Source organism: Mus caroli, unplaced genomic scaffold, assembly GCF_978045245.1.
Source record: "Mus caroli unplaced genomic scaffold, Mus_caroli_1 scaffold_3, whole genome shotgun sequence".
Lineage (NCBI taxonomy): Eukaryota > Metazoa > Chordata > Mammalia > Rodentia > Muridae > Mus > Mus caroli.
In genome coordinates this window covers 2,729,254-2,744,662 of record NW_028227258.1, presented here as the reverse complement: position 1 = coordinate 2,744,662, position 15,409 = coordinate 2,729,254, and the positions used below count along the sequence as shown (strand labels likewise).

Sequence of the window (15,409 nt, the reverse complement as noted above, 5' to 3'; positions counted from 1 at the left end):
CATTTGACACTTATTTTAGTGATGCTTTCTATTGTGAATTTATTTGCAGAAAAAAATCTAGAAAGCATAATGCAGAACACTGAATTTCTACAGAAACATACACATATAACATATATTATATACACACCCCCATCATGTGAGAATCAAATAACAGTAGAGAAACGGCACAGTTTGCCTGAAATTTGCTCTAAGTATCAAGAAGTCAGGAAAGTTCCATACATTATTGCCAATGAATTCAGGCTCAAAAGAAGTGCAGAATTCATGGCTGAACTGTAGGCAGTAAGGAGGCTTATCAATATCTGTATCATTTCTGCCTTTCGATTGAAATATTATTTTTATAACAATCTTCCCTCAAATTACTTTTCTAAACTCAGCAACAACATTCAAAGCAGACTCTTTATAAAAACACACTTCTGAAATTGTACCAAACTCTGCAATACTCAATCAATTATAGCTCAGGCTTATAGTTAGGGAATGTGATAGAAATATAGATGAAAAGGGGAAAAGAAACAGAGTAAGGAATGGTGGTATAGGCTTACATTGCCTAAATAAATCAAGATATATTCTATCTCCCTTCAGTTGTCCTCATAGAAACAGAACACTTATCTAGACTTTAGTGATGTCTGTATCCCTTTAAAATTCACGTGTGAAAATTCCAACTCCAAGGCACCAATATCAGAAGCTCTTCAGTGGGTAATCAAATACCAGATGGAATTTATGTCCCTTTGAGAGAGGCCCTATCTGACCTGAATGGTCAGGATCATCTTCCAAGATGACTTTTCTTACCCACCCATCTCCTAGTGGGATGGTGATATGTTAACTCTGCTGTTTGTTGGATGTGTAGTTTCTGGGGTTCTGTTCTGCCAGCCAAGTATATTAAGACAACGCTAACCCCTTGAATGCCTTACTTCATCATGTTCTTCTATAGGTGTACCCACTAAAGACTTAACCATAAGTGTAGATCATCTCCTGGCTAAAGTGGTTTTTTTTTTTTTTTTTTTTTGTAGTTTAAAGGTCACATTTATTAGGAGATTAAGAGGTGCATTATCCATGGACTATAAATAGTGCCCAGCTGACACTTCAGTCACAGTCAAGCAGAGATGTAGCCAGCTCCAACCTATTTTGTAGACACTCTTGTTCTTTTGTTCCAAGAAAAGTTGGCACCATAAGACTTGGACTTGGGTTTCGGAACCTTCTTCTCTTCCACATCATAGCTCCATCCGTTTTTTTCTGCAAAGGCAATTGCATCTTCTTTGGCACTGAAGGTTAGAACCATGTTGGAGAGGGGATCAGCGGTTGATGCCCAACCCATCAAAGGATTTTCCCATCTCTCTCTGGTATCAAACTCCATCTTCCATTTCTTTGTGTTGTTTACTCCAAACTGCATGTTATTGCGAGCAGGAACAAAGATCCTGACCTTTCTGGTTTTGATGTGCTCTTCTGGAACAACAGTTAAAGTAGTGATATCCAGTTTCTCGTCAACTGTTATAAGCTGTGTGTCCCGAGTCTGGTTGTCTGCCAGCTTCCAATTGGATGTGCTCAACAACCTGGATGGAACTCTACAGACGGAAACGGCAGCTGTAGCCACTGCCCTTCGCCCCAACATCGCCTGTCTCAGCGACACTGACATTGAGACCGCCGCCATCTTCCTCCTGGCTAAAGTTTTAAGGGCAGTTGTTGTTAGTCTTGCTTTGATAAAACCATCAGTCACCAGAGGGGAAGTTTGGGGTTTCCCCTGCTAGTGGAGAGCAACCACCAAGCTATGTCATGGTGGAGAAGACTCAAGATGCCATTCCAGGTTTCTCCTCAGCATCTACTCACCCCTGTCTTCCTTTGTCCATTGGTTCCTCCACAACTGTGTCTTGATTTGTGGAATGCAGGCTGTGCTGGTGGCATCCCTGCTATCTATTCCAAGCAGTTGTCCACTTTACAAGGCACATTCACAGAGGGTAGTTCCCGGGAATGAGTGAAGGGTACATGGACTCCTCCACTGCTGTGAGGTGGAGAGTAGCAAAAAAATGGGAAACTCTTAAAAGTAGGCTAAGAATAGTCCCCCAGCAGTTTCTGCTTTCTTGATTTCTAAATTTCTAGTGTCTACAAAACCCTGTAGGGTATTCTGCTCTAGTTTGTTGATACACTTTTCTAACGGTGGACTGACATGATAAAACGTCAGAAACATAGAAATTAAGTGGTGGTGGTAGAAAGTACAGTTGGATCCTTTCTGAGCTTTGGGCAATCGGTCCAAACCCTCCTGGCTTGCGGGGCTAACTGGAAATCTTTGGCATTCCTGGTTGTGCCAGCATCAGTCTTATCTTCACAGTTCTCCTCATACTGCCATCTCTTCTGCGTGCTAGACAGGAGGTGAACTCCAAGCGTGTGGTTTTATGTCTTATCACCTATCCATGAGTAGACTAGCAAAAGTAGATAATAAAATAATACAGAGCATTTTTAAATACACATGAAATTATTAAAAGAACTTTATAAAGCAATTAAAGATGGTTCTCCTACCCCGAAAAACCATTATCCCCTTGAGCCTAACCTGGCTCCTTCACACCATCATTACTTTCTGCTTATCTTACTTCTAAGTCCTCTGTCATGTCCTATGCCCCACTGTTCTGTAGCTACTGAAGAATCTGAGCATTAGCAGCCACTCTGTGTGGTCCTGCCTGCATGCCCACGATTACAGCTTTGTCCTGTGCAGAGCACCTGTGTTCTCAAGAAGAAATGTGCTCTGTACAGAGACCAACACAATTTGGGAAACCACAGGAAGAGGCGCTTACTTCCCCTGTGGAAGCAAGTGGCTTAGTCTCCAAACCATAGAGTCTGTTTACAAGAAATGACATGAATTATAAAAGTCTTAAAGGTTTGTGTCCACATACAAAGAAGCATGCACAAGCTCACACATTCCAGCTGTTTATTTTCCCTTTTCTTTTTTCTTTCTTTTTTTCTTGACCATGCCTTAATTCCCCAGTCACTCCAAGCCAAGGATTAAGTCAAGTGAGAGCTCTGCAGAAATCTGATCCAACCCTGCATGTGGGTAAAAAACACAGAAAAGCTCAAAAGAAGCAAAGCACAGCTTCCTCCCAGCACAGCCTCAGGTATCCGTGCCAGTTCCTTCATGCTGCCTGTTTCCCTGCAGTAAGAGCACCGTTGGCTGCTTTGAGAAGAGGAGCCTAAGATTGTTCTTTGCCTTATAAAAATATCTTGCAAAAATGTATCATAACTGCTGACTGAGCTGTTCCTTAGAATTTTTAAATTTTGTTGATTGGCTGAGCGTGTGTGTGTGTGTGTGTGTGTGTGTGTGTGTGTGTGCCACAAAGCTCAGACAGATGATAATTTACAGAAGTCAGATCTGGCCTCCTAAGATCTAATATAGGCCACTACCTGTATTCTTTCTCTAGTCATCAATGCCAGGTGTGAACGACTGAAAATATTGGCTAAACTCTTCAAAATTAACTTCTTTGTCTCAAAATTTCCCCTCACTGTTTAAAAGTTACTGTCTGCTGTAGAGAACACAACTCAGTACTCAATCCCACTCCAGCTCTGGAAAATCTAGTGCTCCCTTCTGACCATTGTGTGTACCTACATACACACGCATATGCACGCAGGCAAGCATGCACACATACAGACATGCACACACAAAATAAATGTTTAAGAAAATATGATAACAAAATTTTATTGCTACCATCTTTTTAAAAAAAAAATTCTCTTTTTCCAAATAATAGCAAAGACCTAGGAACCGGTTTTTGTCTCTCTACTCCTCTCAGTCAATAATTGATGATAATTTACTCTCCCTTGGTATGATTAGAGCATATTTTAAATTATCCATTTGCATTTGGTCTGTAATTAAAATTATGTGGCATTTAGGACATTATTCTGCAAAATGCTTCACAGGCTTTCTCTGATCCAGCACAGAGAGTCCAGGTGCAAAGCCACATAAAACACTGAGAGAAAATAATTCTCTGTGATTTCACATGCAGGCCACTTATGTACCAGCTCCCAGGTGATATACACAGATCTGGATTTCCAGGACATGTAGACTCTCCAGACTTATCTTACCCTGCTAAACCTGAGTGGAAAGAAAGCCAAATATAGTGAATACAGTGCTTGGAGCACATGTACCCATCAACAAGCATACAAATACGTTCTATGAGAGACTCTATTACCCAGCAAGAATGACTCAATTACTTGTAAGAGGAGGACATCTCCACACACCTGTGAGCACAAGCATGGCCTGCTGCCCCGCCAGTGATCAGGGGACTTGTTTTGCCAATAAATCAGCAAAAGTGATGCATGCTGTATCTAGGAAGAAGTCATTGGAATTCCTAACAGGGATGTCAGACTTCCCCATGAGAGGAGTGTAACTAGATATATCCAGAGTAAAATAACATAGAATCTTGTCAAAACCGCACCTGACCAGTAAGCAGCAAAGTGCCTGAGGGCTGAGGACTGAGCTCTACTGTGGAGCAGTTGAGCAGCATGTGTGAGATCTTGAGTGCAATTCCCAGAATACACACATGCACAGGCATGTGCACGTAAATGCATGTGTCCATGTTCCAGAACATACAAACATATGCACATACATACACACACATGTATTCATAGATTACATGAACACAAAATATATTTTGTGGTTGGAGCTACAGAGTTTTGATTGGCACCACAAAACAATCTGGCTACAGATGGTAAGTCAGTTTTTTGTTGTTGTTCTTTGTTTTTTTGTTTTTGTGCATATACAACTGACTTTACAGAAAGGAAACAGAAACCATAAACTGTAGAAAATAAAGGGAATTAGTTAAATATTAAATCATTCCCAACAGCTATTTTTGAAGTAAATAAGAATCCCCAAGTCACATTCTGGCTTTTGCTTGAATAATTTAGAAAAGCATATACCTTCATAAAGATTTAAGTACAACCTGGATGGAAGAGCCTGTGGGTGCTCAGGTGGAGATGACCTTGGGTCAGTGAGAAGGGTACTAGGGTAGAGATGATGTTGGATCAGTGGTACAGGGTCCTGGGTTAGAGATGACCTTAGGTCAGTAGGTTAGAGATGACCTTAGGTCAGTAGGACAATTGCTGGGGTAGAGATGACCTTGGGTCAGTAGGACAATTGCTGGGTTAGAGATGACCTTGGGTCAGTAGGACAATTGCTGGGATAGAGATGATCTTGTGTCAGTGGGACAGACAGGTTAGCATCTGTCTGTCTGTGATGGCGTTATGGTAAATGCTACAATGTTCTTAATGTCCTTCCCTCACATCAAGAAAGCCACAGGTGAAGTGATGCTGTGGGCAGTGTTTTGAAGAAAAAAAAATAAGATCTCTCCATCGCATCCTTCAATTCACAGTGCGAAATGGGGGTCAAGATGATGACAGGAAGGTTACACAGCAGGGCAAGTTCTACTGAAAAATTGTTTCCTTTAACTGTCACCCATGATTCTTGTTATCTTACCAAATCCTGCCTGATGTTTATTAATAACATAAATCAAACCTTGACACCTACCTGATCACTGAAAGCTTTTCAGCCACTGAAAAACAGAAAGAAATTCAAGAATCTGTCTTCACCTCTTCTTCACACCTCCATTCATTTCCATTTATAACCCAGCAATGAAACTGATCAAATCATGTGACCTCAAAAGATGGAAGTAAGCCTGCACAGATTCAAAAGTATGGTTACTCATATATTAAAAAAAAAAAAAAAAAAAAAACTCTAACAAAAACTTTATTATCCTCCTACACCGGGTGATTCACTGTGCTATATTTATTCATATTCATGAAAGAACGGCCTTAAAAGAATGCTTTGCATGGATTATCCTTTTTTTGATGTGGGCAGAACAGATAATAAAAGTTCACCAACACCATCTGTTTAATGCTGGAAACTCTAGGCTTCAATCTGATGGCCCACACAAGTCTCTGAGCCTGTGCTTCCAGGATTTCTGCTATGCAAAGGATCCATGATGCAAACATGTCAAAGCCTTAAATGTTTCTGTTTCAAATGGCCATTGTTCTAACAGTATAATTGGCCTTAAATTTTAAAAAAATTGACGATTACCTAGTTAAGTTTAGGTTAAGGTTGGTATTGTGTGCATGTGAGCATAGACATGACTTTACACAATAAGTTCTTTTAATTTTCTTTTAAGGAGTTAAGTTCAGTGGAGCCAGTTAGTTCAGGGTCAAAAAAAATCCTTTTTAAAATATGTTTATCTTGTAGTTTATCATCCCAAATGAGAAACATGTTAAAGGAAATGAGAATTCAATAAAAATTTTTATAAGCAGGGCAAAAATCTCACAGCCCCTAACCTGAGAGGAGAATTACAGTCTCCCATGGCTGTGCTCCCTTTCGGTTGTCCAATGCAGAGTGGTCAGGCTTCAAGCCATACACAGAAACCACAAAAACAGATTCAGAAAATTATATTTATCTATTTATACATGCATACATACATATATACATATAAACATACATACAAAACAATGATAATCAAAAAGAAAGAGGCCATCAATTTGAGAATGAAGGAATGGAAGGGTTAGGAGAGGACTTGAGAGGAGTTAGAGGGAGGAAAGGTAAGGGAAAAGGTGGTGCAATTCTATGTTAATTAAAATTCATTGAAATTGTATATAAGGCAATGAGATGACTCAGGGCGTAAAAGTATTTGCCATGAAGCCCAAAGACCTGACCCAAAACTCACATTGTTGAGGGAACCAAATTCTGCACATTGTTCTTTGACCTTCATAGGCATCATGGTGTAACTCCTACTTAGAAAGAAATTTACAATGCATTTACATGAGGATTATCTCAAACAACCAATGTGCAGCTATACTAGTTCTGTATTATTCTCTAGAAGAATGTAGAGTTTTAATACTGAGTCAAAACTCATGGCACCAGCTTGGGACATAACTCAGCTACAGAAAGTCTGCTCAACATGTTCAAGGCCTGTGTTACCCCAGCACCACTTAAAACAAGAGTGACTGCAACATGATAAAGTCAAATTCCCTTGATCCTCTTGTGCCCCAAGAGGAAGAAAGAATTTAAGTACCACCCTCAGACCTGCTCTCATAGGGGAGGCAGGAATGTATTGCAGATAACACTCACCTCACATTCATTGCTACTTAATCTGTAATGTGTGGTTGAAATAAGCTCTCAGTTTTCATGTCAAATAAATATTAAGCTTCAGAGCATTAAATGACAAGTCTAAATTCATGCACCATACAAACATAATGGAGATTCAAGTGTATTCCCCCTTAAAGTTCTCAAGATTTTTTTCCCGTGGAAAATTTCAGGGCTGGAAAACACATTTCAGGAGACTTTCCCACTTTAGGGAAGATGGTAGCTCCCAGGCCTACTCTTTTCTGTTGTATCCACACTCACCTAGTGAAGTTAGGATCTGTGTTATGGCTTCAAGCAAAAAAAACAGCATTGGTATTGAGAGATAAATATAATTCTCAATGCCTTAATAAAAACCAAAGTTGGATAGTTCATTGGAAAGAAGTTGAGTTTGCTCTTATATAGCATGGAGCTGAAGTCTGCAGATGTGAGGAGCAGTTCTGTCTCCAAGTTTGTGTATTTTTTCCTTTAAAAATGACAGTAAATATATTAAGATTTACAGTAGGAAAATGGCACCACCTAGGACATTTAGAGTCATAAATGTATTCTTTCCCCCAAGACCACTGAAAGCCTCATTGTACATGATAGGAAGGGTAAGAAATTTGAAAGCAAAGATTGGATTTAGCTCTTATATTTATTAAATTTTTAGCTTGACATAGCCTGAGGTTCAATTTCCTCATCTTTTACTTTAGAGATTGTAATGTCAGAGCCCTTCTTTTCCATTAGGATCTCAGTAGCTGTGAATGAAAGACTGTAAAGGTATTTCAACACTGGTTACTCTCAAGCATAGATGTGATTGTATTTTCATTATCAACACAGAACCTTAGTCAGCAAGCTGTTATCTGCATAGGTGACTACTATGGACGCCAGACTTCAAGGGAAGTTGGTACAACTGGTCAGAGGATAATACTGAAGATCCTGAGAGAGACTAGCCAAGCAGGAGAGGTGATAAACCCATAGGTTCATAAAATAGATTCAACCCTAGGTCCTGTGACCATTTTGGACATCAAGAAATGGACAGCTTTAGGTTCTTTGAAGATTTTCTAATAGAATAGTGATCTGATGATTAAAGATGCACTAGTATTGGTTGTGTGCTTGTACAGTTTTGAGGTATTGGTTCTGTGGGGATTGTGGAGTCAGTAAATAGTCAAACTGAAGTCCTGCCTGGCAGTGGTGTCACATTCTTTATGCTTTCAGACTATAATGAAACCTCAAGGTACTGCCGTGAGTCTGCTTCGTCTCTCTTCAGAAGCATTAACTGAAAAAACTAACAAAGATGTAGTTTGCTGGTGGATAGGCAAAGCCCTGCATTGTCAAACCCCACAGACACTGTGAAAGCAAACTTCATTACATGCAAATTTTAAAAATTAAACAGGAACTCAGAGTAACCTGGTGGAACTCAGACCCTGATAAATTTGCCCAGCTTTGTAGCACTGAGGTAAGGAAGACAGGAGGTGATCTAAACAGCTAGGTAAAATTGTCTTTAAGTTTGATATTGGCAAACTGAAGACCAAAAAATAAATCACTGCTGTTGAAAATTTCATTTCTACAGATTTATGGCTAGCATGTTTTTAAAGATTTATTTTATTTTATGTGTATGTTTATGAACCATGTGCATATAGTTGCCACAGAGGCCAGGAGGTGTAAAAAGTACCTGGTAAGCCACTATATATGTGTGTTCTGGAATCCAAACCTATGTCTTCAGGAAGAACAAATCAGTTCTCTTAGCCACTGAGCCATTTCTCCAGCCCTATAACACATTTGATCATAATACTAACTGTATATTGGGTTGGGCAAAGGAATAACTATATTATAAGTAATATAGAACTAGTTTTTTTTACTATAAGCAATAGACAATCCAAGAATAAACGATGGGAGCTTGATTGAAAGTAGAAACAGAAATATGAAACATGAGTTTACATGTGTGTGTGTGTGTAGTGATGAGACATTCATTCACAGGCTGAAGTTCACACATAACTCTTCTGATGCAACCTGCTGAGATACCTAGAAACACTGTGACACCAGGAATGGCCCAAACAACCAGCACCCTGGTCTTGATGTCTGATGTCATGTCAAATGATCAGCTTGACTTAGCTCACTAGAACAAATGAGAAGTACTAGCTTTGGATGGATCTCTCTCTCTCTCTCTCTCTCTCTCTCTCTCTCTCTCTCTCTCTCTCTCTCTCCCACTATTTCCTTCAAATGCATGGGAAGGCACTTTACTGTAGTCTGGAAAGCATTCTGCACCTGACCTCCTGCCCACACTCCATGTATCACAAAGCTGATATCAGTCTAGAGCTGATCAGTTCCTAGCTCCTCCTGATCCTCATGTATGCCCTCGTTAGAAGCATTATGCTGTTGTGTCCCAAATGGAAAATTAACTCTGTTACATTAAGTGACTAATTCTTTATAAACTGCAAGGGTTCGGAGTATTTGAGTGTCTGTATTGAGAAGTATCTTTCCTGGGTGCTTGAAAGGAGCCCATACAATGCTGCATAAACTGTACCAAACTGTGCCTTTCCTACTGCGAGACATTTTTTTGTAGCTTACTGCACTCTTCAAATTCTGCTCACTCTTTGCAGAGTAAAAGACACACATCTATCTCGACATTTTCATTTTGCTGTTCTGCATATCTGCTGTCCCCAGGCACTTCTCATTAGGTGTGTTTATCGCCATATGTAGTCACAAACAAATCCCAAAACAGACAGTAGCGATGGGTAAACTCAGCACCCATGTCTGCTTTCAAAACAGAACACAACCTTCCTCCCTTTAGGAAGGCTGGCTTTGGGAGCACCACAGCCTTCCTCTGTTGCTGTGCTTTGTTCCTGCTGTGTGTCATTGTGTATGAATTTTAGTACATCTGTGAACTTTTAGTAAATGGATGGAAACTCGCTTTAAGACATTGTCAGGATCCAGAGAGAATGGTTGCTCATACATGAGTAAAATGTACATGAATATATGTATGTGTATATATATGTATATATATATACACATATATAACATATATATGTATGTATATATGTATACACACTCATATTATCACAGCAAATGCATCTGGAATTAGTACATAAATCTTAATTAATATGGTGTAATTGCCACATTCAGTGCTTTGAACTTCACTGATCTCTTCACTGGGTAAGTGATCAAATGGCTGCAGACATTCAGGGCAGGAAGGTTTGCAGGTGTACTCCATGGTAATGCAAACCCTTTACTCCAAAAGCTGAAGCCCAACAAAGAAACTTCTTGTATCAGGGCAGGGCTAATATTATACACTAACGTTTGATCCATCTGAGCTCTCAGAATTCATCCAAAAATATTTGATTTTCACTTAAAGACAAACGATCTAGAAAAATGACATTTTGTACTACGCTTCATAATATTTTGTAAGCATGCCAGAATTTTCTAAAGTTCATGGTCTAGTCATTTCTTAACTGTCAGTTTTTATATTTTCTCACATTAGCTAACATCACAGGAAATGTATTTTCTTGCTTATTTATTATTTAATTATTCACGTTGCTGTGTCAGAAATAGACCCCAAAGTATCTTACATGATGGGCAAGCACTCTACCACTGAGTTATCTCCACTCTCTAGGAGATAAATCTTTCTAAGTTTCCTGGGTGATAAGGAAAGATATTATCAAATAAAAACACAACTATCAGGGGAAAAAAAAAAGAAAGAAAACAGAGTTGCCTTCCTGAAACCTGTCTGTTGCTATAATGTCTCAGTGAGAAACAAAAGGATATTTGAAGATATTCTTATCTCTTACGATTGAGAAATAAGGCTTCAATGGAAACCTTTAGAAGCAGGGAGCACAAATTCTTCAAAGGTCATGTCCTTTACCTTTAATGGATATTTGCCAGCTTTTTTTTTTACCCAAAGTGACAAATAAAACTATAAAATCTGACAAAACATTACTTCTAATATTGACACTGTTGAGTTCAATATATATTTATCAGTATTTTTATCACTTAGTTAGAAGTGTATGCTTCATGCTTATGAAGAGACCACATCTGCGTTATCCTTAGGTGTTCTCTGCACAATAAACAGCAGTGTTTTATTTGTCAAGATTTAAGTAAAAAAAAAAAATGTATTATGAACCAAGTTCAGAGACGAGAGTCTAACCCTCAAAGACAAGGAGGACATTATACGGACAGCCTCCCCTTTCACCTCAACCCAGGCAGGCATTGATAATCAACTTCCAAACTGTATGCTTCTTGGTCTAATTGTCGATATTTACTGCAAGGCAGTCAGACCCTTCCTTTCTTGAGTGCCCGTCTGCTTAGACAGCCTTGAACGTGGCTGGCACTGGGATACCATGTAAAACATAAACAATATGTAACTGAGGAGGTGGGGTGGCAAGCTATCCTAATGGAGGTTCTGTGGTCATTTTCACTTCTTAATAGTCTGAAGTGAAAGTCTAAGTGTCTGTCCTAAGGGGGTATGACACCAACTACTCACAGAGTGGAGGAAAGGAAGAGTTCTGATAGCTTAGGCAAGGCAGCTGGGTACCTGAAGGCAGCCTCTTCCACTTTTCTACTGAGAGAGTCTGTTTACCATTTGGTTTGTGGTATTTTGCTCTCAGCAGCATCCCACCCTTGACATTACAGTTTGATGCCATCTACAAATGTGCTGGGCTCACTCATGGCAATGCTGTTTGAACATCCTGCAAGCCTGAATCGTCCTTCCCCTTGAAATACAGAAGCATTCCCATTCTGGCTTTCTAGCAGGGTCTCCACTCTCGGCCCCTGAAAACCTGTATGTGAATCCAGAGAAGCAACCAAGAACTTGGTGGTTAGTTATCACATCAACAGAAGTAGAAATCAGACCTGAAGTGTAAAATCAGACTCTAGATATACTCAGAAAAAAATGAGAACTGTGGAACCTGTGGTAATGTCTGTCTAGGAACAGAGACTTGATAATCAACACTGGGTCCTCGATAGTTCAGGGCAAGAAGAGGGTTTATGGAGAAAATATTCATTACCAAGCATGACTCTCTAATCACAAACTCCTCTTCTACAAACTACCAGTTCTTGCTCCATCTGGAGGTGCTTTCTGGCAACAAAAGGCTACCTAAGCCTGCCCTATTTTGGATGTTTGAGAGCCATCATCGCCTTTGAAAATAATATTATTATTTGATTTTTATATACACATTCCACTTTAGGAATAGTTACATTTTGTTACCAAAGTAGTATTGTCTAATTCACAGCATGATATATGCAATTAGCACCCGCTTGATACTTATATGCTTGTTTAATGCACAACTTTTCAATAGTAGAAAAGTTATATTCTGAAAAATGGAATTCTTTTAAGGCTAAAAAGTTAACTAAAGTCATTTATATTATAATATCCCATTCTTATTTCCCTAGAACCTACTATATTTTTAGGGTTTAAAGAATAAAGCCATATAATAAAAATGTTTTTATGAATCCTTTGAAATATTAATTAAAACAGTGAATTTTCATATAGGATGCTGACTCGGGTTTGTACAAGAGAACAGCCTTCTCTGTAAGCCTCACTTTCTATTGTCTTATTTTTAAACGTTCTTAGAGAAAGATACTCAATATTAGCAAAAGCAAGATTGTTAACTACAAAAAAAAGCTTTTTGTACTAATTAAGTGTAACTATTTTGAATATGCTAAGTACATTAAGACACTTGGACACATAACTGTACACTCAGATAAATTGGGAGTTCAGCTAAAAGGGTGTTTTAAAAACCATAAAGTCCAAGCTTTTTTTTTTCTCTAGACTGCTCTAGAATATTGTCAGAATCACAGGTACAAACAGACATAAATCCTCACCTCTGCCTAATTCCTTGAAATAGATGGGAGCTCTGATACCAATATATTTCAGATGAGTAATGTCTCAGCTATTAATTTAAAATATCTCCATTGAATCATTCCTTTTGAGAATTTTCATCTAAAGGGTTTATCTTTAAGTCAGTTTCCTTGCTTAGGACACATTCTGGCAGTGTCTGGCCTACTTCTACAGCTTAAAAAGTGTTCATTAAAATGAAATACATTAACATATAAGCCTCAGACAGGGAAGACGAAATTGCCTTAAATAACTACCAAAGAAGTAGGTGTAAATGAAAACAGTTATAAGCTGAAAATTAATTCAAGAATTAATACTTTGGTACTAGACAGATTCCAGGCTAGGTGATTAATTATTCATTCAGACATGCTTGAAATAGCCTTATTATTTAAAAACAGAACAACATAGAGACAAGACTGGTCATTCAAAGGGTAATAAGTAAGAATTATAAGTTAATATGCTCTGGGTTACAAGGTAACAAGTTGATAAATATATACTATGAAAAAGAATGTTTCTTATAATCTTATTTCTAGAAAGTATATCTTGAGTAAAAATTTTAATAATAGGTAAAAAAGGAAGAGAAAAATCATAGTGTAAATACATGTAGTTTAAAGCTGGCTGACATGACTCTCATCTGGAAAACATATATACTAAATAAATTAAGTTTGTATTATATAAACCTAAGCATGGAAAGGCCAGTGCATATCCCAAATTCAGGTCACATGCAAAGAACTGCCTCTTCCTGCAATGTGATTCTTGCTGTGTGGAGATATTTGGGGGCTTCGATGCTAAATTCCCCTGAGAATGTGCTGTAAAGCAAAATGCATTTTTGCTTACGTACACATCAAAGGGGAAAACAGAGCTGGCAGTTGCTGAAGCAATGAAAACAGATTCCGTTCAGGCAAAGACCTCAGTATGGAACTGGGTAGCTGTTGGGCATAGCAAGATGTATGGGTGTTTTAATCAGGCAGTATAGGAATGGGTGGGAATTTTCAGGGAAGCAGCCAGGCCTGGGTGTTTGGTGAAAGCGACCCCACAGAGTGCATGATGAAAATAACCAAGAATGCTCAGGTGACACCGAAGTGTGAGGAATTTGGCCAGATAAGGAAAGTCCTTCGACAGGGTAAGTTCTCTTCAGCACTGGCTAAGAGTCTTGCTTCTATTTGCAACAGTGCCAGGATGGAGAACTGAAAGTATCAGCAGTCAGGCTATAAAGGCTCAGCCAAAGGTTTCGTGGAGTGCATGCTGAATTCTAAAGTGAGAAGAACAAAAACAACTGATAAAGTTTACACACTTGCTTTTTTTTTCCCCCTGCTGTTCTATAAGTGTGTGGAAATGGGTCCTTCAGGGCTCTAAATCCTTTTGTTATCAAAGTGTATTTTTTAAAGTGAGCTTGGGAGAAACATCCAAAGTTATTTACCTGAGCTAGCTGGTGAGCTTTAGACTAAAAACTCTCAAAATCATCTACCTGAGTTTTTACTGAGCTAGCTGATTAGTTTTAGATGCAGATTCAGTGAGACACTCTTCCTCAAAAAGAAGGTGAATAGTGACAGAAGAGGACACCTAAAGTTGTGGGAACACTGAACCCTGCTGCACACTGAACAAAGTCAGCATCTCATCAGTAAATTTCAATCAGAGTTCACTAAACAGTTGCTTGGGAGCTGGAGCTTCCTGTGGTAGCCGAATGGACCCTGTCATATTGGGTGAGGGCTGTGGAATCAGTAAGGGCTCTGGGAGAACACATTATTCAGGCACAGTGGGTACTCTGTGTTCACCACACCCCAGCATCACTGTTACTGTGTGTCAGGGGTTCTGTACACTGTACACACTTTGCTCATGAAAGCATGCAGAAGAGGGATTATTTAAGGGCAGGATGAGAAAGCAGGAGAGTGCATATCTAAAGTGTGAACCAAGCATAACCGGTTTGTTTGGAAATGTTGTAGAAACCCATTATTTTAAAAACCAACTAAAACAATAATAACAAACAAGTCATGGGATGGGAATGGCAATGGATTTGGAGGTTTTTTAATATTTAGTTTATTAAAATGTATGTGTTTATGGAGTGTATGGTGTGTGGTGTGTGTACATGTGTGCTGTTTATATGTATGTGTGTTGTGTGCATGGTATGTGTGCATGTGTACATGTGTGCATGTGTACATATGTAATGTGCATATGGGGAGGTCTGTGTGTATGTTGTGGTGTATGCATATGTGTGCTGTATGTATGTATGTATGCATTGCATGGGTGTTGTGGTGTGTGTGTGTGGTGTGTATGTGTACATGTGTGATGTGTGTATGGGGTCTGTGTGTGGTGTAGTATGTGTGCGTGTGCTGTATGTATGTGTTGTGTGTGGGATATATATGTATATGTGTTTTGTGTCTGTGGTGTGTGTATGGTGTGGTGTGTGTATGTGTGTGCTGTATGTATGTGTGTGTTGTGTGGTGTGTGTGTGTGCTGTATGTATGTGTATTTGGTCTGGTGTGGTGTGTGTGTGTATG

At 39.0% G+C, this 15,409-nt stretch overlaps 1 protein-coding gene and 1 pseudogene across 1 annotated transcript in view; one reads left to right on the top strand and one right to left on the bottom strand.

The window, feature by feature from the left end:
- Positions 1-15,409, top strand: part of Negr1 (neuronal growth regulator 1) — a 750,157-nt gene that overhangs the window by 618,518 nt on the left and 116,230 nt on the right. The window lies entirely within an intron of this gene.
- LOC110290933 (NADH dehydrogenase [ubiquinone] iron-sulfur protein 4, mitochondrial pseudogene) lies at positions 990-1,654 on the bottom strand (annotated as a pseudogene).